Source organism: Canis aureus, chromosome 30, assembly GCF_053574225.1.
Source record: "Canis aureus isolate CA01 chromosome 30, VMU_Caureus_v.1.0, whole genome shotgun sequence".
NCBI classification, from domain to species: domain Eukaryota; kingdom Metazoa; phylum Chordata; class Mammalia; order Carnivora; family Canidae; genus Canis; species Canis aureus.
In genome coordinates, this window is record NC_135640.1 from 27333210 (window position 1) to 27360609 (window position 27400).

Sequence of the window (27400 nt, forward strand, 5' to 3'; positions counted from 1 at the left end):
ATTTTCAAGTAATGAATGATAATGCTTTGGCTGCACAGCACAGTCAGACACTCAGGGAGTGGGGAGGAAGGGATAGATAATATGAAGAATGAAACTTAGGGAAAACTAAACAAAGAGAGAAGACAAACTCCTTAAATTTTCTCCAGGAAACAGCCTTACATAAAAAGGACTAAGTCCAAAGGAAATTGAGAGACTTCCTTTATATTTTGTTGTTAATATCGAAGGAACCTGTCATTAAGTTTGGCAGCAAAAAAAGGTGGTGGATACCAAAGATGGACACAGTATAATCTGTGTTTTAGTTGGAAATCAGGGATGTGCATCCACTATGATGGGAAGGAAGTAGAAACAGGTCCTCTACTGGGAAGGTTGGTGGGAGGAAATTAGCTGAGGTTCAGGGTTCAACTCTGCCAGAGAACTATTAGAGGACCAAGGGACATAGGTAGAAAACAGAAGAGGTCACAGATGGTTGCAGATTAATGAGGACCCTGCAGGCTGATGCTCTCTTAGATACCCAGGAGTCAGTCTGGTCTACTTTTGCTCAGTCAGTTAAATGTCTGACTCTTGATTTTTGGCTCAGGTCACAATCTCAAGATCATAATAGGATCGAGCTCCGCATCAGGTTCCCTGCTCATCAAGGAGTCTGACAGACTCTCTCTCTCTCTCTGCTCCTCCCCCATGTTCTACCTCTTTCTAAGATGAACAAATCTTTAAAAAACAATGGAAATGGCAAATCCCCTCCAACAATGCACTCCCATTTCCCACCTCTTGCTCTCTACTGCTCTTAAAAGAACTTACTTTTGCCCCCATCAAAGCCTTCAGTATTTTATCCACTCCTTTCTCTCAGTCCATGCAAAATCAGCTTCTGATGCAAAAGCACTGTATTAATAAACCTTCTTGAAGCCCTTTAAACGAATTTCATAGTGTGTGTTTTTATCATAACCTTCTTAGATGTCCTCACTCCTGTTTCTTGTATACGGCAGAGACAATAGTAACATTACTGAGATGGTTCAACAGTCCCACCATTCCAATTCTTTTTTTTTTTTCCTGTTCAGAGTCATCTGGGTTCTCATTGTGGATAAATTATCCTTAGAACAAATTCCAAATTTGTTGGAATTTGGCAAGCCCTCTATACCACCCAGCCCCACTCAGCAACTTGTGACCGTCTACAAATAAGATAAACAAGAAAGAGAAGCCTCCCTTCACTCTGCTTCAGAATTTGTCCATATCTTCTCCTTGGTGTCTTGGGAAGTAGTATCTCTTCTTTTCCTTTATTTATCTTCCTAATCCACCCACTTCTACTTCTAACCATCATTGGACGCTTATAGGCTTCATCATCTTCTCTCTCTCCTCACAAAGTCCGAGAGTATAGACTCTGTTTCACCTCATTTTCAATTAATACATTCACTAGGACTACATTTTTTTTTTTCCTGAGATTTTTGCTCCTATATTGTCAATTTCCTTTTCTAGTTCATCTTGTTCTTTCTTCAGGGCATGTGTAGAGTGATAGTTCACCATCTAGCCTGAAGACAAAAAGCTACTGCTAGCTACTACTGAAAGTGAAACTTCCTGTGCTAGCCCCCTGGTTGCAAGGGTCTTGGACAAGGCCTGGAAATAGATATTTTTAACAAGTACCACTGCCCCAAATAGTTATTGGCAAGTTTACGGCGAAAAAAAGATATAGAGGATCTATTTTTGATGTTTTTTTGTTTTGTTTTGTTTTTTGCTTTTGTGTTGAAAGTCTTCAAATTTCTTGGCTTTATTTAATAATTCTAAGCAAATGGCACTCAAATATTTATTGTAAATCTATTTTTTGGTCTCCTCATAGTTCAGTTATTGCTAGAAATCTGGGGTTTATTATACACATAAAAATCTGTTTACTTTTTTTTTATTTAATAAACTTTTTCTTAGAACACATGTAGGTTTGCAGAAAAAATTGAACAGACTATTTAGAGACTTCTCATATAACTCAATCCCCAACAGTTCCCCTATAATATCTTGCATTATTTGGTATATTTGGATTATTTAATGAGCCAATATTGATACATTATATATTTATTTATTTTAAAGATTTTATTTATTTACTCATGAGACATACACACACACACACACACAGAGAGAGAGAGAGAGAGAGAGAGGCAGAGACACAGGCAGAGGGAGAAGCAAGCTCCATTCAAGGAGCCTGATGTGGGACTCAATCCTGGGACTCCAGGACCACGCCCTGGGCCAAAGGCCGGTGCTAAACCACTGAGCCACCAGAGATCCCCATATTGATACATTATTAACTAAAGTCCAGTGACCATAGTTTGTATTAAAGTTAACTCTGTATGTTTCATAGTTCAGTGGATATTGACAAATGCATGTCATATAACCACCATTACAGTATCATACAGCATAGTTTCACTATCCTCAAAATCTGTGCTTTGCCTGCATATTCTTTCTTCCTTTTCCCTAGAGCCTGGGAAACCACTGTTCTTTTAATGATCTCTTTATCTTTGCCTTTTCTGGAATACTACACAATTGGAATCATAGAATATCTTTTAGTACGGCCTTTCTCATTTAGCAATATGCATTTAAGTTTATTTCATGCTGTTTCATGGCTTGATAGCTTCTTTATTTTTATCACTGAATGATATTTCATTGTATGGGTATACCAAAGTTAGTTTATTCAATCACCTATGAAAGACATCTTGGTTGCTCCCAGTTTGGGGACAATCGTGAATAGAGTGGCTATAAATATTTGTGTGCAGGTTTTTGTGTTGATGTAAAATTTTCAATTCAATGGGATGAAGACACAGAAACACAGATTTTGGATAGTGTAGTAAGACTGTGTTTTGCCTGCTAAGAATTGTCTTCCAAAATGGCTGTCTCATTTTGAATTACCACTGGCAATAAATGAGAGTTCTTATTGCTCTGCATCCTTGCCTGGATTTGATACCGTCAGCCTGTGAAAATTTTAGTCTTTCTAATTAAGATATAGTGGCATATCACTACATTTGCAATTTTGTAATGACAAATGATGTTGATTTACGTAGTATAGAACTGTTGATTTACTTAGTAGCAGACTAAAAATAACAAGATCTAAGTTCTGTTTTGAATTTGGTTGTAGAATGGTGTTCTTTTAACCTGTAATTTCCTAAATACATATCTTATCAAGCATCATTTCATATGCTTATTTGCCACCTGTATATTTATTATTATTATTAATAATATATAAATTTATATTTATTTATTTATTTAGATATATAAATATATTTATATATTTAAAAATATATATATATATTCTTTGGTGAGGTGTCCAGATCTTATGCTAGGTTGTTTGTTTTCTTATTATTGAATATTAAGAGTTCTTTGTATATATTGGATACTAGTCTTTTTCAAATATGTTTTGCAACTATCTTCTCCCAGTACATGACTAGTCTTTCCATTCTCTTTAAAAAAAATCTGCTTATCTTTCAATCCCCTATCTTGTACCTACTAAATTGTTATCTCCTTATTCTAGCAATGAATAGATTGACTGCTCTGGCTCCAGACAAATAAAATGGATCATTATTATCTTTTCATGCCCGCAGGCTCACACATCTCTACCCTTTGACCATTCTGTTTTTTTTTTTTCTTAAACATTAAAAAACATTCTACTAAAAATGACTATTCTACTCTTCCAATTATTTAGACCAAAAACTAGGAGTTAGCCTTCACTTCTCTTTCTCTCATACTTCCCATCAAATCCATTAATATATTGCATTGGTTTCATTTTCAAAACATATTCAGAATCCAACCAATTCTCAGCACCTCTATTACTATCCTCCTGGTCTAAGCCATGATTACCTACGTCCTGAATTATTACAATAGTGTCTTAACTAGTCTCTGCTTCTTCCCCTGTTTTTGGAGTGTGCATTCTATCCTGAGCAGAGCAACAGAATTGACTTAAAAGGAAAAAGCTGCCCTGAAGACTTCACTGAAAATTCCACCTCCTTTCTCTGTCATTCTTTTTCTGCTTTTTGTTATTCATAGCACTTACTATCCTATGACCAATTATACATTTTATTTATATATTTTGTTTATTTTCTGGTCTTTTCAATACAAATTTCATCTCCATTACAATAGGGATTTTGTGTGCTTTTTTAGTGCTGTTGACAGAATGTCTATAACTTTGCCTAGCACTGGGTAGATGTTCAATAACATAGACAGATAAATATATTGCCTTTTAAAGGGTTTTATAGCTATTTGAAGACATGCATATTCTTTTGTTTTAGATCCCAACTAGCAGTGTCTGTGTCTGAGTGTTTGGAATCTCCACGCCTTTCCAAAACTGCATCTTATATATAACTAGATGTTCAATAAACACTTGTCAAATGAAAAGAATGAATGCACCTATAAAATGCCATTCTATACCAAAATCAAAGCAGGATTTAAATTGTATTGTCATTACTGTGATATCTCAGATATTTCTCTATATTGAGTAAGTCAATGTTTGGCATATATATATATATATATATATATATATATCTTTAACATGAACAGGCTATTAAACTTTGGTTTATCTTTTATATGATTATATAGTTGGGAAGGCATGCTTTAGAAATACTGCCTTAAAACTGCTTAAAGAAGAGAAATTTTGGGTGCCTGAGTGATTTGGTTAAACATCCAACTCTTAAGTTTGTTTCAGGTTATAATCTCAGGGTTGTGAGATCAAGCCCCATGTTGGGCTCCATGCAGGCATGGAGTCTGCTTGACAGTATCTCTACCTTTAGTCCACCCCCTCTTAAAAAAAAAAAAAAAGGAAGAGAAATTTTACACTCAAATGTCCTATCTTCAAGCATTTGTTTTTGAAACATTTTATTTATTTATTTGAGAGAGAGAGACAGCTAGAGAGAGCACAAGCAGGGAGGAGAGGGATAAGCAGAGCTCAAATACAGGACCCCAGGATCATGACCTGAGCCGAAGGCAAATGCTTAACCAAGTGAGGCACCCAGGCACCCCAGCATTTTTAAGTTAAAATAGAGTACAAAATATAACAAAGTAGTATATAAAATATAATTTAAAATAACATATAAAACAATGAATGACATACATTCCATGAATAAAAATTGATTTTATGAGTCTATTTAAGATTTCTATTCAGGTGAAAATTATATATACACATGTTTATATGTACCTACACACATATATATACACATATGCATATGTATACATACATGTCTATGTTTCTTGATTTGTATCACTATTTCTAGTTGTATACATAGATATAGCTAGAGAAGTTATACCCATTTTCCAAAATCTTTGATGGAATTTCTTTGTGTCCCCTGCAGAATCCTATGTGACTTATTTCTTTTTTACTTTAAACCAAATTCTTATTTAACTAAAGAGCTATGCAGATACATGCTTTAAAAAAAAAATAGACAAATGTTATACAGTCTTTGTTTTCATCACATTGACTTTTGTTTTGTAGAGCTTACCAGGACAAGCTTTCTCCTTCAAAGGTTTTCTCCAGCAATGATCATATCCTTTATCTGAAAGTTTTCCTCCATGTTTTATTGTTTGTTAATGAGACTTGACTCATTCAAAGGGAAGAGTTTATTTACTCTATCGTTTTAACTGAGTATCTCTACCTACCCAGGAGTCTGGCAGAGTGTGAGTCTACTTAATGTATTTATACTTTTGTTTATAGCTGAAACTTACATTGGGTGGTCCTTTCAAAGTTCAACAATAGTAGCACAGCCACATCACAAACACATTCTGCACATGCAGAACAGCAGAATATAATAATAGGATTCTACTGCCAGCATGTGTTAAATAAGAGTTAATTCTGTGTTAAATAAGAACCCTCTAAGATGGGGAGGAGACACATTACAAATCCCCAGAATATAAACTGTAAAATTACTCCACATTCTTGCCAAATTTTATAACAATCTCATCAAATTTGGGTGGCCTGCATTTCATGGTATGGCTGATATGTGAATCGGGTAGGCATAGTTGTGTAGATCAACATAGTGATCAAAATGTCAACAATCTTGACATTCCAGCCTCTCATGCTATTTTCAAAGTTATGGGAATCCTTTTCACTATTCTCACTCTTTTTCCACAGATGATGTAGAAGGCTCAAAGAGCCATCAATTGTTACTGGAGTATACTGGCTGCCATTGAAGGAGCTTCTCTGTGTATCTGCTACATGGTCTTTTGATTTTGCCACTGCCTTTACATGCCTCTTACTCTGGCAAGGAGTTTAGCTTAGTCAAGAAAAAATAACATATTGTACACAGGGCCGAACAGCTTGGATGTGAATCTCAAAAACTCCTGAACTTACTAAGTGTGTAATCTTGGGAAGCTATTTGACTACTCTACCTTAGTTTTGTAACCTCCTTGGGGGTTAAAGAAGATTCATGGAGCTGGTTTTGTAAAGACTAGAGTATTGACTGCCATAAGTGCTACCTGAGGATTTATGATTTTTATTTTGGGGAAAGATGTATAGAATGGGGCAGATGGAAAGCCTACTGGGAGAAGTGGCTATGAAGGCTGTACACCGCACACCTTCCAGGCCTCCCCACCATAGACCAAGCATGACAGCAAACTGAGGGTTGTCCACACACAACTCCTGGGTTCTGCAGTGTAAGGACATCATACTCAGAAGCTGTTTCAAAAGTGTTTTGGGTCATCAATTACGTATAGTCAGAAGGACAAAAATGGAGAAAATAATTTAAATGAGACGTAACAAAAATGATAAAAGAAAATACTTCCATTGTTGTGGAAAAACACAAGAGGGACTGTATAAATATAATCCATAGTGTTAGTTGTTCAAATCCTCTGTCCCCTCATTTTTAAAGGGAAAGGGGCAAAAAAGAAAAAAAAAAAAAAAAACAAGCAGCTGTTATGTTGAGAAAGGCACCCATGTTTTCCAATAGCTCATGTCTTTCTGAAACTCTGTACATGATTTATGTAAAAGATAAAGCATAAACTGCAGTTAGGTGAATTCAAATTGCCCTAGGAATTTCTGCCAAGCAAAGCAGTAAGGAAATTCCATAATTCCTCAATGTCCTGGCTTCATTCCATTTGAATATAATGAAAAACAACAGATAGCCTTCACTCTTAGAAGATGACCACTTGGACATAAGTTGCCTTAATTGTTTAAAATAGGGGTAGCTTTTGTGAACTTGAATATTCCAGTTGAATTTTCATTTAAATTACTGCAATTAGCAAATCTTAAAATGTATTCAGTGTTTCACTACTCTTACTATAATGTTGGCAAAATAACTGTGTTTCTTTCCCTTTTGGATACTACGAGTCACCATCCTATTAACAGGTTTTAATTAGTCCCTTAGTGGCTTCTCTTTACCCTGGATTTCCTCCATCCTACTGGCCCCAAAGAAGAGCCTGAAATAAGGGCTGGTACGCAGGTAATTTTTGTTGGCTTGTGACTGGGGAAAGTGAAAGGAGAGAAGGAGTCAAAGCCAAGCCAGGAAACATTCTTGAGTTGAACTGATACCACTGTATGCAACTGGGCTTGGATCCTGCCAGGTGCTTCTGAGGGGCTCTTTAGAATGTGCCTCAGAATTGTCCTCTCAAAATATTGTCCACTAGATTGCCCAATTGCTCTTAGGGAAAATGAACTTGTGGACACCTGTTTCCATTTATCTAAGATTGCCACTCAGCACATTAGCTCTCCCATAAACGCAAGTTGCTCAAGGGCAAAGGTGCAAGGCATGTATTGCCCCTGAGAGGAAGTGCTGCCAGATTGCACTGGTGCAAAACTGGTGAGTACAGCAATGACTGGAAGAAAAAGGTGATCCATGTGGGTCAGGGTAGGACACAAGCGGTATCTAAGGCAGTCCACTCTCCAGTGAGGTAGCAGTAAAAATATTATAATGCTTGAGTCCTTCCATCTCAATCTCATGCTGATCAAATGTGCTTACTACACACAGTGACTCCAGCCATGCTGTGTATGCTGTTTTCATACTGGAGAGCTGCTGCTGCTTCTTCTTTCTTCTTCTTTGTCTTCATCTTCGTCTTCTTTTTCTCTTCTTCTTTTTGATAAGATTTTATTTACTTATTCATGAGAGAACATAGAAAGAGGCAGAAACATAGGTAGAGGGAGAAGCAGGCTTCCCCCGGGGAAGCTGATGGGGGACTCCATCCCAGGACCCCGGGATCACGACCTGAGGCAAAGGCAGGGGCTGAACCAGTGAGCCACCAAGGTGTGCCTGAAGACGTTCTACCATAAGAGGATGGTAGATTCACATGTATTGACTCTTCCATTATCTGATAACCTAATAAATGTTGTTTTATTGCTTTTTACAATCTTACAGAAATTCCTCTGGGATAGTTTTTGTTTGCCTCTGTCTTAAAAAAACAAACAAACTGAGATTCAATTAATTTTAATAACTTCTTAAAAATTCTTTTGTCACTCTGCCCTGCAATGGCAGTATACACTCCCACCCCTTTTTTGTTGTTGTCACACCAAATCACCTCCTACACAGTAGTGCTTCAGAAAAAGAAGGTTATGTTACAATACATCCTACAGAAGAAAAATACCATAGATTATAACAAAGATATTGTATTGCTCATGAGCGGCTCCCTGAATTTTACTCCTCTTGCCCTGGGCAATAGTTTCTCTTGTATTTCGGCTCCATCCATCTGTTTCTCTCTATGGAGAAATATCCAAATCTTGTAGATTTAAACAGTATAATTTTGCTTACTTTAATTCTCTTAAATATCTAGATTTATTTATTTATGTATTTATGTATGTATGTATGTATTATTATTATTATTTTTTACCAACTATCACTAGCTATAAGAAAAGCAAGCCTTTTCAAATATTCATCACAGAAAATATAATTTACAAAGCAACATTTCAGGGAAAGCTTTTTCTTTTTTAAGATTGTATTTATTTATTCATGAGGGATACACAGAGACAAAAGCAGAGAGATAGGCAGAGGAAGAAGCAGGCTCTCTGCAGGGAGCCTGATGCAGGATAGGATCCCAAGACCCCCAGGATCACACCCTGAGCTAAAGGCAGATGCTCAGGACACCTGAGTGGCTCAGCAGTTGAGCGCCTGCCTTTGGCTCAGGGAGTGATCCTGGAATCCTAGGTTTGAGTCCCACGTCGTGCTCCTTGCATGGAGCCTGCTTCTCCTCTGCCTCTGTCTCTACCTCTGTGTGTGTGTGTGTTTCTCATGAATAAATAAATAAAATCTTTTTTAAAAAAATAAAGGCAGATGCAACCATTGAGCATTCAGGTGTCTCCAGGGGAAAGCTTTTTTATGATCCTATGAGAACTTGAAAATGAAATGCACTGAGAATGCTACATCCTGTTCCGCCAAGATTTTTTTCTGAGCTCAGTGATATCTTGGCTTCCCTGAAATCAGAGACCAAGGCATGTATTTGTGTGCCTCTATTTTATTAGAATGCAATCCAAGGGGAGTGAAGATGAGGGCAAGGGACAGGGAAAGGACAAAAGGAGGAGATGCTACCTGCTGGCCACTGCTTGGGTTAGGGACAAATGTCTTGATCTATCAGAACTATCAGCCAAGAAATCATAAAGCATTCTGCTTCTCAGGATAGTCTGTGGTGGAATGGGGATTTTACAGACTGAGTGCATTCCCCCCAAATTCACATGTTGCAACTGTACTTCCCAACGTGATGGTATTAGGAGGTGGAGCCTTTAGGAGATAATTAGATGAGGTAATTAGGATCAGATGAGGTCCTGAGGGTGGAGTCCTCATGATGGGATTAGTGGCCTTAGAAAAGTCAAGAGAGAGCTGGCTTCCTCTTCCATGCTCTGCTCTGTGGGGACTCAAGGAGAAGTCCATTCCGTAACCAGGAAGAGAAGTCTCACCAGAACTCAACCATGCTGACATCCTGATGTTGGACTTCCAGCCTCCAGAACTGTGAAAAATAAAATTCTGTTGTTTACAAGCCACCCAGTTTATGCTAATTCTGTTATGGCAGCCCAAATGGGAAAAGAGAGAGGAGGAAGATTAGCCTGTGGCTGTCTAGATCCAATTAGTCAGATTTGCCTTCTAGGTGTTCCTTCTCTAGCAATTGTGGCAGAAGGAGGAAGGGGGAAATGTCCATGGAGTAAGGTGCCATAGGCTTGTGCCCCAACCAAGTTATTAGTCACTCTGGCAAGGATGGGTAAGCACCCTTAGGGTTGGGCTCCACTGCAGAGGCTTGGGAGAAATAAGTGGCTAAAAGGCAGAGAAATCTGAGTTGGTGCAGGCTGTGCAACAAGAGGCCTCTTGTTAGTAAATCATGATGTTACATAGCACTGTCTTATCTAAAACAAATCAAACCCATTTGTTTAGTTTAGTAAAATTTCCATTTCATGTAGGTATAATGATTATATCGGAACTATAAAAGTCCCCAAATCTTTGTTGTTTCAAAAAAAATTCACCCCAATAATAAACACCTTATCCATGCCCCCCAAATATAACTTTATCCAAAGTCAACACATTGAAACTACCTATATGCCTTGTATACTTTGTAAACACAGTCTTTTGGAAAAAGTGCAATGATGATTTGAAAGCAAGTTGGAGGCATCTACAAGGAAGATTAGTGAGCTAGAAAGAAATGAGAGATCAAAATGTCTTTATTTCATTAATGAATGTGATTGCTGAAATGTAGTGTTAGGGATCTTACTTATATAACATTATTTAAAAGGCAAACAAATCTTTGAATAGATATGTGGAACAAATTTTGTTATTTGTAATACATAAAGAATTTCAATCCAAATGATAAAATCACTTAATGAAAAGTAGATGAAGGCTATTTAAGTATATCTAATAATAATAACTAGCATTTATTGATCATTAAGTGTCAATTTATGTTCTAAGTATTTTATGTGTATTAAAGCTTCCAATCATCTCAACCCCATGAGGTAGATACAATATTTTCTTCCCCATATTATAGGGGGGAAAACAAAAACAAAAATATAAGCCTCAGATGCAAAGAGACTAATAATTTGCTGAAAGTCACAGAATAAGTTACTAGCAGAGCACGGATTTGAATCTAGGACATCTGGCTCTCAAGTTAAAGTCTATAATCAATACACTACACTGCCTGTCTGCAATTTTCCTTGTGATAATTTATAAAAGAAGATGCTAGAGATTGATAATTACCAAAAAATGTTTTACCCTTGTAAATGTGGTAAAATAAGACAATGCTATTTCATGTTTATGAAATTGATATTTTTTGCATTATTGTGGCACGAGAAATATATGTAACATATAGTAAGATCCTTTAAAATATTCATACTCTATCAACTATTTACTTTTAGTGAGCATCATCAGAGATTGGGACAGATATTTATGCACTATGTTGATTTTCATACTATTATGGAAATATTTTGTAAACAATTTAAATGTCCAGACAGAAAAATGGTTAGATATACTTTTAGAGAGCAAATTATGTCATCAATAACAGCTAAGCTTTCAAAGAAAAGCTTAAGCAAGCTTAACTAACTTAAGTAAATATAATATTGAGATAAAATTATATGCATAGTATAAACCCTACTTAATTAAAAATGTATGTATGTTATTTGAATATTAATAATCCTTCGGACATTCTTTTACAGATTTTTTTTACAGATTTTATTTTGTACTTTTGTATTATTCTTGTTTTAAAATTATTGACATCACCAAACTATTTAATTTAAAATATGTTATTGACCTAGTCATTAGAAAAATCTAATATTTTAAAACAAACACAGAAAGGAAGTATTTAAAATGATAAATAATACCAGAGAAGCATAATCCAAAGGCTGATGTTATAATAGTATCTGAGAGCAAATTACTTTCTCTGTGGTAACTTTAAATAAATGGACTGTTTAAAAAATAATTCATCAGAATGTACACATGTAGGTGAATATTGCTCTTTTTAGAGCTACTCCTGGGAAAGAGTACATAATTAGTTTATCACGATTGCATTTTTATTTAAAGATGAATTTTCTTCAAAATTCCTTTGTTACAATGTAATCTCCCTGATGAGATCAAATAACTGTTTGGTCAGGCATGTTGTCAAAGTACCTGGTGTAGGATTAGACACGACTTATTAGGAATCATAATTGTTGAATTTAAAAAATGTAAAATAAAAGGAATCATAATTGAAATTGTAATATACTTATAATCATAATTCTAGTATTAGCATTAGTAATGGTAACTGTACTAATATTAATAACAGCTATTGTGATATCAACAGTAATAGTAATATAAGCAATCATAGCAACAGTTCTATGCTTTGACAATATGTTATGAAGATAAATGTCTCCTGACTTCCAAACATCCTGATTAGACATATTTAATACCAAGAAAAGTCCTCAGAATGCATAGTATCTCAGAAAACCATTTTACTTCAGAGCGAAGGAATATTGAGGGTAATTTGAAGGGTGCAAACAGGGGCTTTAGCCTGTTCTTTGTCTCTGTCACCCCTCGCTCTACCTGCTGACAGTTTTGACAGTTCCAATTTGTTTTGTCCATTGGGTTTTCCCTGCCTTTTCCTCAAACTTTGGAGTGAACATATCTAGGTTCACATTCTGCTGCTGGTAATTATGATCTATATGGCAATGGCCAATTTACTTATTATCCTGAGCCATGGTTTCTCCTCTGCAAAATGGGCACATCATGTTGACTACACATTGTGAGGATTGCATGGGATTAAATACAGGAGATCAGATACACACATTTTCTGGTTCATTTCTCCTACCTTTCCCTGCAATACTTCTACAAAGCCGTTGCTTTCAGAATAAAATCTATGCCCTCATTTCTAGTCTCATCTCTGTCCACTCCCTCCCTCTCTGATTCTCTTAATCTACTCATAGAAAACCTTGCTCTTCCTCTCCCACTCATCATACCTTTTTATCTGTCTCCATCTCTGAAAAAAGCCCTCCTTTTGCTTTCTGCTTCTTGAATTATTCCTCAATTGTCATTTAAGATTCAGTTCAAAGATATTTATCTTTATTTATCTACATTTCTTCCTCTAGATAGTAATAACCTTTCACCCAGCTCTGGACACTTCTCCCTCCTTGCTTGTGTTGCTCTATGCTCTTCATTATAGATACATGCCACATTGGGCGTTGTAACTATTAATTCACGTTGCCTGACTCCTCTCACCAGAATGTATATTCTTATTGATGTTTCTGATAGAGTAAAGGACTTGGCAGACAGTAGACATTCAATCAATACTTGCTGACTTAATGAACAAGTGGATCTAGCCGAGGTTCAATGTGGAGTTTAATTAAATCTGAAGAGGGGACTGTCAACAAAAGGAAGATTAAAGAATAATCCTTTAAAAATCACACTTCTGTGTCTGTGTTATTAAGAGTGGACCCTTCTATTAGTTATGCCACTAGGTCATCTGTCAATTCAGCATGAAGATATTTTGCTGTTGTGTTGTTCTTGAACAGTCCACACTGGATTATTGATCGTGAAATAATTCCATGCACGGAAAACATTGTCTATCTTCCAAGTTCATTTATATTTTGCTTGCAGAAGCACAGCTGATCACAGCTGACCAATATTAGGTTTGTTGAATACATATGTTGTGACATGTTTGAATAATAGTAAACTGAGAAAGAGAAGTGTTGATATCCATAGGTAGTGTTCTATGTTTATTATTGCTGATAACTTGTCAGACAGCATCAGGCAAAAAACCTCACAATTTATGGTTAAGAATGAAAGGAAAAGTGACTATATTTTTTTTTTTTAAGATTTTATTTATTTATTCATGAGACACACAGAGAGAGAGAGGCAGAGACACAGGCAGAGGGAGAAGCAGGCTCCATGCAGGGAGCCTGACGTGGGACTCGATCCTGGATCTCCAGGATCACACCCTGGGCTGAAGTCCCACGCTAAACCACTGAGCCACTGGGCTGCCCAAGTGACCATATTTTAACAAAGTATTTAACCTATGTTCGTTCCTGAGAGTAAAGAAGTGTCCAATTACATGTTAATAGCCTTTCACAATGAATTACCTGATTCTCTAGCTTCTATGTAATCTTTATTTTTTAAATTTTATTTATATATTTATTTTTAATTTCCCAGTCCAGGTGTTGGCTTTGTTCACTTGCACTGCTATAGAAATTTTCTGACTTATCTCCATGTGCTTCATCTCTTCTGTCCTTTCTCCTCTATCTCTCCCCAAATATGTATCCATCCACCATAGAATTATTGTTTTGGACTCAGTAGCTCAATATGTTGTATCCTACCTCCATCAGATCATAAAACCTATGATATATTTTTTTTCTTACTGATCCTCTTCCATTACGTCCACATTCAACAGAGTGGAATCACTTCCAAAATCTAAGCCCCAGCTTTACAACTGCATTTCTGCTCATTCCTCTCACGTGCTTCTCACCCAGTCTCTGGATCTTTCCCAGTTTCATCAGTATTTTGTAATTTTGTTTATATTATTCTGGTTTTTTTTTTCTTGATCTTAAGATTATACTCTTGCTCCAGATTCTAACTCAAACACTACTTTCTCTATAAAAGTTTTTATTTTCCTCAAGCAGGATTAATTACTTTTTGTGTGTGTTTCCATTGTTTGAATCTCTGTTACAGATTATTTTGTAAATCATTCATATATCTTCCCCAATCTAGAATTGTGAATTCTTGATAAACAGGTTCTATGTAGTCCAAAATGTAATAGATGTAAGTGTATTATACATGGATAAATTATAAGTGTATTATACATGGATAAATTATGTGTATGTGTTTCAATAAATAAATATTTACTGGCTGGATAGAATTCTCTTCACAAATGCTCATAATACATGTGTGCATCCATCCATCTGAAGCAACAGAAATCCTCAAATTGGGGGTCTGGGATAATCCTCTTCTAATACTCTGGGACTTATTTTGTTCAAGTCCAACTCTAAAGACATTTCTCAATCTTTCTCTCTGATAAAAATGACTTGTCCTGAAGCCTTTTCTTTCAAGTTCTACTCTTCTTTGTAAAATAATTTGGGAAAATAAGTCTTTCATTCTGGATGCTGATCTGTGGTGATATATCTGGTAGTATCTTTAACAGAGAGGGTATAGGAAAACACCAAACACTTAGCAAAATGAAAAAGAAAAGATGTGATCATATGACATTTTTTCAGGTGTTATTTTGGGCATATGGTAGAAGGCATTTCGACCAATAAGATTCAAATCACTCCTACTTTATGTAATGTTCTGTTTCTTATACTGTGGCCTACTGGTTCCTTAAGAAGGGTTTCCTGAAGGCATAAATGCGTAAATGTTCATAGAGATAAGACAAACTTCTAATATGTTTGAAAGTTCTGTAAACAGGGCCAGAATCCAGCTTTCCCTTACTGTCATTATTCATATATGATTGGTATGATTTTTTTATACTCAGTACAAATGTTTATTTTTGCAATGAGAACTGCATACACACACAAAAAAACCCTTTAGTATATAAGTGAAAAGTCTATGAATTCCCTTCTACAAATGTCTAAAGTGTTTAATATAAGTCTCAGAATCACTGACATAATTATTGGCCAAGCGATCCGTGCATACAGTACAGCGGGGGCTTGTACACACCTCTTACTCTTGTATAGGACTAAGATTTCTAGTACTGTGGGAGGGAGTGGAAAATGGCCAGAGAAATTAAATAGTAGATCCAAGATGGGAAAGGTGGACAAATCTTCATCCTTGGAAAACTCAAGGTACATTGAGACTCCAAAAAAACAATGTTATGCCTAAACACCTAGTCAATATTAAGAGAGCCAACTTGTTTTATGCACTCAAGAACTGTTTAACACGAAGGTAAAAAAAAAATTGGCTAGAGACATATCTAGTTGATGTGATCATTTGCTTTTTCAGTCTATATGGTACCAGAAACCTGACTTTTCTCAATCAGTAGTCAATGAAGAATTGTGTTGATGGAATCAAGGGATTTTAAGCAGTTGGGAGACCTCAGAAGAAATAAATCTGATGAAAACACAGGTTTTTAAATATTTTTATGTTAGTAAATTGTTTGGGTCAAAAGAACTGAACTCAGTATCTTTATAGAATCATAAGTAAATTTGGCTCTTTTGATTTTTTTTTTTTTTTTTTTTTTTTGAGTCAGAGAGCAAGTAAGAACATGCGAACAGGAGGGTGGGGGTAGAGGGAGAAGGAGGGAAAGAAGTTCAAGCAGGCTCCACACTGAGTGGGAGCCCAACACAGGGCTCCATCTCACAACAGATCATGACCTGAGCCAAAATCAAGAGTTGGAGGCTTGACCAATGGAACCATCCAGGTGCCACTCTTTTGATTAAATTTTATTAAAATAATAGTTGGTGCTAAAATATACTAATCCTGAAAGAAAATTGGATAGCAGAAAAATAAATAAATAAGTTACCAAGTCTACACCGCCAAGATGAGATGTGATTTTTTATTCAATTATAGTTGAAAATCGGCCATTATATCTAATTGATAATGACTACTTTTTCTTATTTCTAATAAGTTTTCATCTGTGTTAGTGTTTAGCTTTAAAATTGTTTGATTGTTTACACATGTTCTTATGTGCATTTAGGAGATATGCGTTTACTGTCATCTTGGATATTTGCATTAGCTCTCTTTTAATCATATTGACTTAAAGAGTTTTATTTAAGAATATTTAAACCTTTACATTGTTTTCTGAGAAAGAATAAATGATTTACTGTTTTCCTGATATTGTTATTAATACTAATAATAAAGACCTAGGAGAATAAGTTATTTATACTTCAAAGATTCCTAATGTTATCACATTTATTTTATTTTATAAAACAAAAGAAAGCAAGTAAACAAAACCTGGTTTAAATGAGTTGTTTTAGCATAAATGCTTCTTGACTCAGATAAATAAATTTTCTCTTAGCATCCCAAGTGATTTGTCCAATGTAAACATCTAATGCTTTATGGAGGCTATATTGAATGGACAATAGGGGCAGGCCATAGTTTACAGAGTCTAGTAATGTGACTGGTGGGCTCATTTATACAAATGACTGGTCCTGTATTTTAGGTTTCCTTACCAGAGTCACCCAAAGTCAGGTTTTAACTGTATAAAGTTTTCCTCCATACTTACCATCAAGAATACAAGACACTGCAGTACCTAATGACCAGAGCATTATAAGGAAAAGCATAATATCATCAATTCTAGTTGGTTAAGAAATAAAAGTTTTTAATTCTGGGAATTTAATAATAAAATTTGTCAATAATTTTGATTTTTTAATATGCTGATTTTGACAAGGGCTGAAGAAAATAGCGATTTATTAGAGAAATTCTTACATCAATATACTTTATGGAAAGGTCTATGTATAAATATTTGGTACAGAGTGTAAGTTTAAGTCTTCTTAAAATGACTCTACTCTCAAATAATTTTGTTTTCAAAGGTCACATCTCTTGAGTAATGACTAATTTTCTCCTGGTGATTAGTAATCACAATTATGTGGAATGGTGATTTTTGATGACTTTTTCTCCCACTGAGTGAAACAACATATTTCAAAATTGGGACTCTGGGACATTTAGTTCTTCTAAATCACATTTTTTTCTCTAGTAAATAAAGTGGCCAATTTATGGATTCATATATTGTTATATCTCCATGTAAGTTTATATAAATTATAAGAATAAATTGATAAAATATCAAAAATATTACTTATCAGCATTTTCTTCAAATGTATAAGTTTATTACAACTGGAAAAATTGTTTTTTGCTGGTTTTGGCCATATAAATATTAGAATGGAAATTGCATTTCCATTTAATCCTTTGGACATCTGTATAAAACATCTGGACATTTGAGTCAATTGTTTTTTTTTTTTTTTTTTTTCTTGATCCAGCTTTGATCCAGCTGTTTGGTGTAGTAAAGATATCATCTGTCAAGCACATCAAGTCTGCATTCTTATCACTTTCTGCACATCTGTTACTGACATAACATTAGTCAAATTCTACTTAGGGAGAAGCCAGTTTCTAGGCCTATTTTGAAATCTTGAGTTAGTTTGTAGTTAAGAAAGAGGTGTAGGACAGCCCGGGTGGCTCAGTGGTTTAGCGCTGCCTTCAACCCAGGGCCTGATCCTGGAGACTTGGGATAGAGTCCCACGTCAGGCTCCCTGCATGGAGCCTGCTTCTCCCTCTGCCTGTGTCTCTGCCTCTCTCTCTCTCTCTCTCTCTCTCTGTGTCTCTCATGAATAAATAAATAAAACCTTAAAAAAAAAAAGAGGTGCAAAACAAAATTTACTAACCAAAGAAATAATAATATGCTTATAATGCATTGCTTTCCTATGATGCCCCAGGATCCATATGGCATGATGTTGGTTGTGTATTTTGTGCTGCTGTATCAGCTTTGTGAGCCATTAACATTTTAATACTGAAAAAGTCACCTAACTTTTCTGAGTCTTAGTTCCCAAATTTACAAAATGTAAGGATAATGCAATTCATTATTTTTTAAATTGTATTAAAAAAACATGAAATCTACCCTCTTAACAAATTTTAATATGTGGTACTATTGGCTCTAAGCACAATGTACAATGTCGTTAACTACAAACACAACTATAAGTACAGCAGAGCTCTAAAACTTTTTTTATCCTACGTAACTGAAACTATACACATTGAAAAGCAACACTCTACATCCCATAGTTCATTTTTAAAGTCTCTTCTACATCTGAATTTAATTTCTGACAATTTCACATAAATGTTTAAACCAACATTACAATCCATAATGTTTATGTAGTAAATAGACATATTATATATACCAGATATATATGATACTGTTCAAAACAAATTAAGGAACATAATCGTTCAGAGCTAGAGATTTCTTAAATTTCCAAAAAACGATTTTTATTTGAGCAAACATGAAGAAATGGGAAAATACAGACAGAGATGTACAGTTATGCCAATCAGGAGATGATGCCATCTCTAAGTCTATAATGCATACAACTTGCAGAGCTTGGGTGTCTGAGCATTTTGCTTACAAAAATGTTTTTTGCTTACAAGACTGGGATGGAAATGAACATCCCACTCTTATTTAGTCTTTGTGGATAAAGCATGAGATTTTACTTATTTATTCATGAGAGACACAGACAGGGAGGCAGAGAGACACAGGCAGAGGTAGAAGCAGGCTCTCTGAGGAGAGACTGATGTGGGACTTGATCCCAGGACCCTGGGATCATGACTCCAGCCAAAGGCAGACACTCAACCACTGAGCCACCCAGGTGTCCCTGATTTTGACTCATCCATTGTCTATGTGACAACCATGAAAATCATTTAATTTCTCCACCCTTCAGTTTATCCATGTATAAAATGTGGATAGTGATGATAAGGTTATTGTTACAAAGGTAAATCATTTAATAAATGTTTAATGCTTAGAACAGTATTCAGCCCCCAGTAAGTGATCCATAAATGTCAATTATCTGGTATGGTGTTAGACACATAGAGTAGAATGGAACAAATGTTGAGAGAAGAAGGAAAACGAGTATTTTATTATAATGGGTACCGATCAGGATAGAAAACGCTACTGGTATGGCAATCTTTTAATAATATGTGTTATTCACATGCTTTATAAATTTGGGAGCTGGGGTACAGACAACTTAAACAGTTTTCTATTATTAAATATTGATTTAATCCCAAAAGTTAGATAAGATCCTTACTTTTTCTTAAAGGAGACTAATAAAGGCTTGGGTTCTAAGATGTGTTGAGGAAGGAAACCAGTTGGAACAACAAGGGTGATGGGGAAGTTGGGGTAGACGTCTACTCTGAAGTTTGAGACTGTATCTTAATGCTCTACCACATGAAAGAGGGGTGAATGCACAAGATTCTGATCAAATAGGTTCTAATCCCTGGAAAAAAAGATGGTAAATTAATGCAAGCTTTCAATCCAATCCATGTATTGTAAATAGAAGCTAGACAGTTGACTGGGTCCAAGCAGAGAAACCAAGGATATTTTTAGTCCCATAAGTACAACTATGGTTGAGTTCACAAAGGGAAAATCCTACAACAGGGCTTCAGAAGAAAGAAGAATATAATCACTAGTCCTATACATTGTTTAAATCAATTGCTATTATATGGAGTTCTATTAACTCAGGGTGGGAGTGCAGGTGGGAGATGAGAGTTTTTAAGTATTTTCTATCTCAGTTCTACATTGCATACTGTATACTGTAGGCCCTTTCAGAGAGGAGACTTGGGCAAACTGAGGAAGGATAACAGATAGTTATTCTTGTCCATCCAATAGCTAATTGGTGTCATTATAGTGTTTTCTTGATCTGAACCACCCTTCCTGTTCCCTCTCTCTACTGTAACCCAAACTCATCTCATCTCTTTTTTCAGTACCATTTCATTCAACATAACATTTCTTAGTGATTGTTAAATTACAAAGAACAGAAACGCTCAAGGAGAGGGAGGTTCATTCTAGGCTGTTTCATAGAATCTAAGTGAAGAAAGTATTGTCAGGTCTCGTGAGAGATGGTACTGAGAATTTAAAAGCCATCACAATCCGAGGTAGCTGTATTAGTCAGCTTGGGTTCCAGTGACAAATTACCATTGACTGGGTGGTTTAAATAAAGAAACATATTATCCCTTATAGTTCTGGAGGCTGGTGGGGGGGCATGATTAAGTCACCAGCAGAATTCAATGTCTGGTAGGAGCATGCTTCCTTATTCATAGTCTGCTTTTTGCTGTGTCCTCACATGGTGGAAGGGGCAAGGGAGCTCTCTGGGGTTCCTTTTATAAGGGCACTAATGTCATTCACTGCACTCTCATGTCCTAATCCACCTCCAAAAGACCCACCTTCAAATAATACCACAGTGGGGATTAGGGCTTCAACATATGAAGTTTGAAGGGGATATAAACATTCAATCCATAGCAGGAGGCTCTCTCCCTCTAACTCTGAGGCCATTTAGTCCTTTGTTGCTGCTTCCTTCTATGGCTCGGCATCATTTCATAATGGTGACGTTGAGGTAGATTTTGAATCCATCTATGGATGGATTAGCATGACTGAATGAAAAAGATGCTCCTATTTTCTGAATCTATATAAGTTTCCAGATTTACTGCTCACAAATAGCACAGAGGTTCTCTGTTCAAAGTTCATTTTCTCAGACTGCAGGCCTACCCCAGTCCCCATTAACCATTATAAGGATTGATGTCATGGTATATGTGGTCACAAGAATGAGGACCTTAGGTTGGGGTCAACATGTACAGGTGGAGTATAGCTTGAGTAGGAACCCCAAAAGAAATCTACCATACATTATCTCTTTTATCTGCTAACCATCACTGAGATACTCAATGGGCCAGGTACTAACTATTGGGTTCTCATGATAAAGTGTTTTTGTTCCTACTTTGATGACAGCCCTCATCACAATATAGAAAGTCTCCTCTGCTTATCAGACTGTCACTCCAAGCAATCTATGAACTTCTCAAGACCAAGGATTGAATTCTATTTATTCTTGTACTCCTGGCACATCTCATAGTGTTTTTCACACAGTAGATCCTCAAAATATGATGTTGACCTAATTTTCCATGTGAGTCATTAAATTAATTATAACACTCATGAATTTCCATGTGATTTAAGGGGTCAATTATATGTAGATAGGGAAGCTGCAGATTATTTACAGAATCACATTTGATATAGCTTAGCCCAGACATCATGAATTTTCACTTAACCATGAGTCATGAGTGGGAAGGCAGAAAGTGGCCAGAGCTGGGAGTTCTCTGAGATGATAATCAGGAAGGGATTGGAGGGTGCTGTGCAGAAGTTAGAGCAATGTTACCATCCTTATTCTCTTCTGTAAGATGTATAATGCATGTATTAAGACACCAAATTAAAGGACACTCCTCTAATTTGTTTACACCAGCAATTTCCAAATTATTTTGAACATACAAACTCTCTCTACCCCAAACACTATCTCTCACCCTCCTGAGATGGTAGTTCTAAGTAAGCCATTAGTCAAAACCACATTGTCCTATAGGGATCAGAAGAGCACAAAGCCAGAGAAACAAAGAGCTAGAAACTCAAAAAAGAATCAGGAACCAGGAGTTTATGGCTATGAGAATTGATAAGAACATCAAAATAAGGGGTATAAGCAGTCTTGGCCTTTGGTGGAATATCGAAATTCTGGAAAGGCAGAAACTGATTCCCAGGAAGCTGTAGGTGAAAGCTATCAGAACAACTAAATGGGAACTTGGGCTAAAAGAACATTTGCTGACACCTATGCCAGCTGGGTGGTTTCCTTATTTATAGTTAACTAGGTCTCTGATTGCTTCATACCTAGGACTAGATATGCAGGTGGACTAGATGTACATCCTTTTATTAGGAATGTATTATGGGCAAAGCACTATATAAGGCATTTGGCAAAATTTAAAAGCATTTTCTTACTGGTCATTTTGGTAGATCAGAGACATTCTTTTGGGGGAAAAAATTCAGATGATTCATCTCAGTATATGGAAAGTGACAAATTAGAAGGGGAATATATAAGGGCATTGAGAGTTCAGAAAAGGGAGGGAGGAATCACTTTCATCCATGACTGTCTGAGAATGATTTGCCACAGAGGTGGATTTTATTTGGAATCCAAAGGCTAAACTTTAGGCAATTGGAGAGGGAAGAGGAGGACATTTGAGGGCTTATGATAAATGTGAATAAAGGTGTGGATGCTAGCCTGTGAAAGGGATGTTTGTGATCAGGATGACTGAAGTAAAAAATGTCCTAGAGAGTAATAAAACAGAAGATGAGAAGGGAGGTAAAGGCCAGACTTCTGTGGGTAAAACTTGAATTCTATCCTATCTTGTGAAATCCAGACTGTTAAATAGGTGTGAACACCAGAAATGTAACAGGACAAAGGTGGTGAATGAAGACCCACGTGTGGTAGTGTGTATCACAGATTACATAAAAGTCATAAATGGATAACTTTTAAAAATAAACAGCTCTCTGGCCCTCACCCTATATTGTATCAAAACCTTCAGATAAGGACAGAATTGTTGGGACAGTAGGACAGAATGTGTTGGGGTTCACTTGTAATAGAATAACAAAGTTGCAAAATCCAGTGAAAAGATGGAGGAAACAAATTTGTGGCTTGGTTAGCAGTGGGGGATGTGGATTAGTGAGTCTCTAGAATAAAACTAAAGAACTAACATCACTGAGTTAATCTTTTCATGAATTTTGTTTATTTAGGGTCTGTAGTAAATAAACTATATGCAAAGTAATGGTCTGAGATTGCTCTTATCTCAGTTGAGTAGGGTATATTTACAATAGGTCTAAAATTGGGAAAGGAGAATTATTTCATCTCCAGACTAAACAATATGAATTATTTTTATAACATCGTCTATTTTATTTTTTAAAGATTTTATTTATTTATTCATGAGAGACAGAGAGAGACAGAGACACAGAGGGAGAAGCAGGCTCCATGCAGGGAACCTGATGTGGAACTTGATTCCGGGTCTCCAGGATCAGGCGCTGGGCCGAAGGTGGCGCTAAACCGCTGAGCCACCCAGGGATCCCCAACATCGCCTATTTTAATACCGTACTTTGAAAAGCAAAGCAGGGGCACCTGGGTGACTCAGTGAATTTTATCTGACTTCACCTCCGGTCATCATCTCAGGGTCCTGGGATCAAGGCCTTGCACGAAGCCCTGCTCAGTGGAGAGTCTGCTTGTCCCTCTCCCTCTGCGCCTCCCCACTTGTGCGTGCTCTCTCTCTCAAATAAATAAATAAAATCTTAGAGAAAAACATCAACAACAACAACAACAACAACAAAACTTTTATTTCTGGAACAAGAATCATAATGTCACTCCTGCTGATAGGAGAACTTACATAAGGGGTTTAGGGCCAGAAATGTCTGAGAGTCCAAGCATCTTACTGGAGAATGATTCACAGCCTTTTTGTAGGCTTTAAAGATCACTGTGGGACCAGGAGCTGAAAGATTTTGAGGGAAATGGGAAACGTACATTGAATAAGTAATACTGAAATCTTATTCCATTAATTATGTTCATTTATTCCTCACCTTTTCTACCCCTACCCACTGCCACAAATGGCTTTTCAAATTTTAGCCAAAATTCGTTTTCAGTAGTCTCAGAGGAATCATGTAACTGATACTGTCTTTGTTTCCAAGCACATGACTAAACATCTCCCACAAAGGGTTGTACTGAATTATAAACCCCTAGAAAGGAGGAAAAAAATTCTGTTAGAAGTGTTTCTGTCTATATATGGACATTTTTTGCTATCATATAGAATTTTCCAGTAAACACACTCAGTTTTCCAAGACTACAATGCCAAATAGGTCACCGACAACTCATTACTTCCACTGATATATTTCCACTGGATGTGTTCTTCATATAAACATAGCTAGTGTAAGGGGTACTCATGATATCTACCCTTTAAACACTAAAATGGTCGTTGGTGGGTGGAGAGTAGAGATGAATAAGTGGAACCCAAAGAATTTTTAGAGCAGTAAAAATAATCTGTATCAGACCATAATGATGAGATATACTATATGTATTTGAAACATTGTGCTTTAGGGGAATCTTTGCTCATCCCAAGTACAAAAAAAAAATGCTGGAAAAAGCAATTTTAAATAGTGGAAACAATTGCCTTTTTGAATACAAATGACCAATTGCTTGCGACATCTGGGCAAGTTCCTTGTTCATATGATCAATCTATATATAAACACTGGGTGTGGAAGCATTGTGTATAAGGTTGGCAATAAACTAGTAAAACACAGTAATGTGGTAGTGTGACAACATTTTAATAATATGTAAGAATCTAGGGCTCACTTATGGTTTGAATTTCATGTGGCAAATAAAGAATGTGGTCAAAATAAGGATATGAAGATATATTGCTCCCAGCCCCTACGTTCATCATAAAAAAAAAAAAAAAAAAAAAAAAAAAAAAAAAAAAAAAAAAAAAAAAAAAAACACTAATCTTACATTATAGGACGGGTAATATAGTTATGTTTTATGGTTCAAATATTGTTCTCTACCGCACAAGCCAGCCTGATAAGACAGCTGCAGAATAGAAACATTGGTTGCCAAAGGAAAGAAGCTCTACCTGGTGGAAACAAAACTAAGCTCTGAAAATTGCTAGAAAAATCCTTGTGGGCTGTAGAAATTTATGCAGGTTTCAAATCAGAAGATATTTTTCTTCACATTTATGAATTCTCCTTTATTAAAAAAGAATCAATATATATTACAGTGAAGTATATTTTTTACATTTAGAGTTTTTATAAGATGGTGAATTTATCTGAGTGATTTTTTTCTTTTTTGATTAAGTATAGTCGAGACAATGTTACATTAGTTTCAGGTGTTCCACAGTGATCTGATAATATCTGAGTAATCTTGATATTTGCTAACTAAGAAACTTTTAAAACCAAAGGACCTCATTTATAGCTCTGTATAATCTATCAAACTGTATGTTTTGCCCTTCAAGGAATGTTTAGGAATGAGACTTCTTTCCTTCTTTTGTATTTCTTCTGACCAACACCCATTAGATAGCCAATATAACACTACATCTCTTCTAAATGCTTCACTGGTGAGAAGACACAAAGTTCTTTAAGATTTTGGGGTAAGATCTGGGTAGGTTTTTGCTATAAAATAATGAATATAGCATCTGTTCTTTTATCTATTGGAAATGTATTATATACTAATTATTTTATAAAACTCAACTATGATGTTAGTAATATTAATGTAATTATACAATTGAAAAAATTAAGGAAATGATAATTGAATTTCTTATGGTTGTGTAGCAAAAAGTTTCAGACATTTGTATTCTTTTAAAAATTGTAGTTATTAAATATTGAGTGCTTACAAGGAAAACCTAAGTTTAATAAAATTGATTGGCATTAATTTTGAAGCCCTCTGTGGGCTCCTGCCTTATCCCCTCATCTTTCCCCCACATGAAGAAAAATTCAGAGGTAAACAAATCCTAAATACTGTGCTTATCATAATTTTCCCTTCGTTTTTGCTTTATTCATATATGTTAGGTTACCCAAACTATATATGATTTAGGCTTTTAAAGATTTTTTATTTTACGGAGGTAGGGTTTTATTCTATTTTGATTTTTTTTTTTTGAGCATTATGATGCTATGATTTACTGACATTATTTTGTGTATACTTCATTAATATTTTAGGTCTGAATTATGGTCCATTCAATGCATGTCTATCAACATATTTATCCACTGTATTGTAGATGAATTTGTGTTTTTTCTCAGGATTTTACTTTTACATTGTTACGAAAATTCTGATACATATTTTCTAGTGCAAAGATGTCTCTACACGTGCACATTTCTAGTGCACAGATGTCTCTACATGTTCTTTAGGACGTTGGCTTTCATATTTTTGAATCTAGAAAATGTCTCTTATTCAGTACTCTTATATAAACATACTTTGTACATGTATATGAGTACATGAGAGTGCCTTTATGTTATGTTTATGACTAAAACAAAAAGAAAATAGTAAAATGCACTTTAAAAAATTCCATCCTACTCTTCTATTTTTTTAAAAGGCTTTATTTATTTATTCATGAGAGACAGAGAGAGGCAGAGACACAGGCAGAGGGAGAAGCAGGCTTCCTGAAGGAATCCCTATGTGGGACTGGATTCTCAGACTATGGGATCACGCCCTGAGGCAAAGGCAGAGGCTCAACCACTGAACCACCCAGGAGTCCCTTCTATTCTTTTTAGTTTTAAAAAAAATGGGATGCTAGTTTTGGCTCACTGGATCTTTTGAGTCTGTAGTAAGTTGTAAGCTTTAGTTTTAAGCACTGCTCTGAGGTATGCTGAGGGGAGAAATTAGTTGGCTCAGGGTATTTTAGGTAAAATAGGCTAGACTCTTGCTATAGGAAAACTATCGCCCCAACATATCAGAGACTTAATGCTACTAAGTTTTAATTCTCAGTCACATAAACTGTGCTATAGGAAAGGAATGGTGTTCAGGTTCACACAGTCAGGCAGAGACCCAGACTTAGCAAGGCTCTTCCCAAGAGCAAAGAGAGCTAATGGGTTTTGTATCTCCTATGACTTCTGTTTCTTTTGCTCACAGCTCCCTAGGGAAAAAAAAAAAAAAAAAAAAAAAAGTAGCAGGAAATTTGGTAAAGCAGATGAATATTTGGTGAAAACCACTGCCTTTGCCATTGATGGTATGTGTTTCTTCAACTTAACAGTTGTAAATTATTTTCCAAATGATTGTATTGACATACACGTTCATCAGAAGGTTATAATTATACTGGGTGGTCTACTTGTCACGTATACTTTGGCAGAATATTTAGTATCTGGTAGGTGTGAAATCCTAACTCATTGTGATATTAATTTGTATTTACCTCATCACAACTGATTTTGCCCTTATAAATGTTTCTGGGCCAATTTCTTTTCTTTTTTTTTTTTTTAAGATTTTATTTATTTATTCATGAGACACAGAGAGAGAGAGAGAGAGAGAGAGAGAGAGGCAAAGACATAGCAGAGGGAGAAGCAGGCTCCTTGC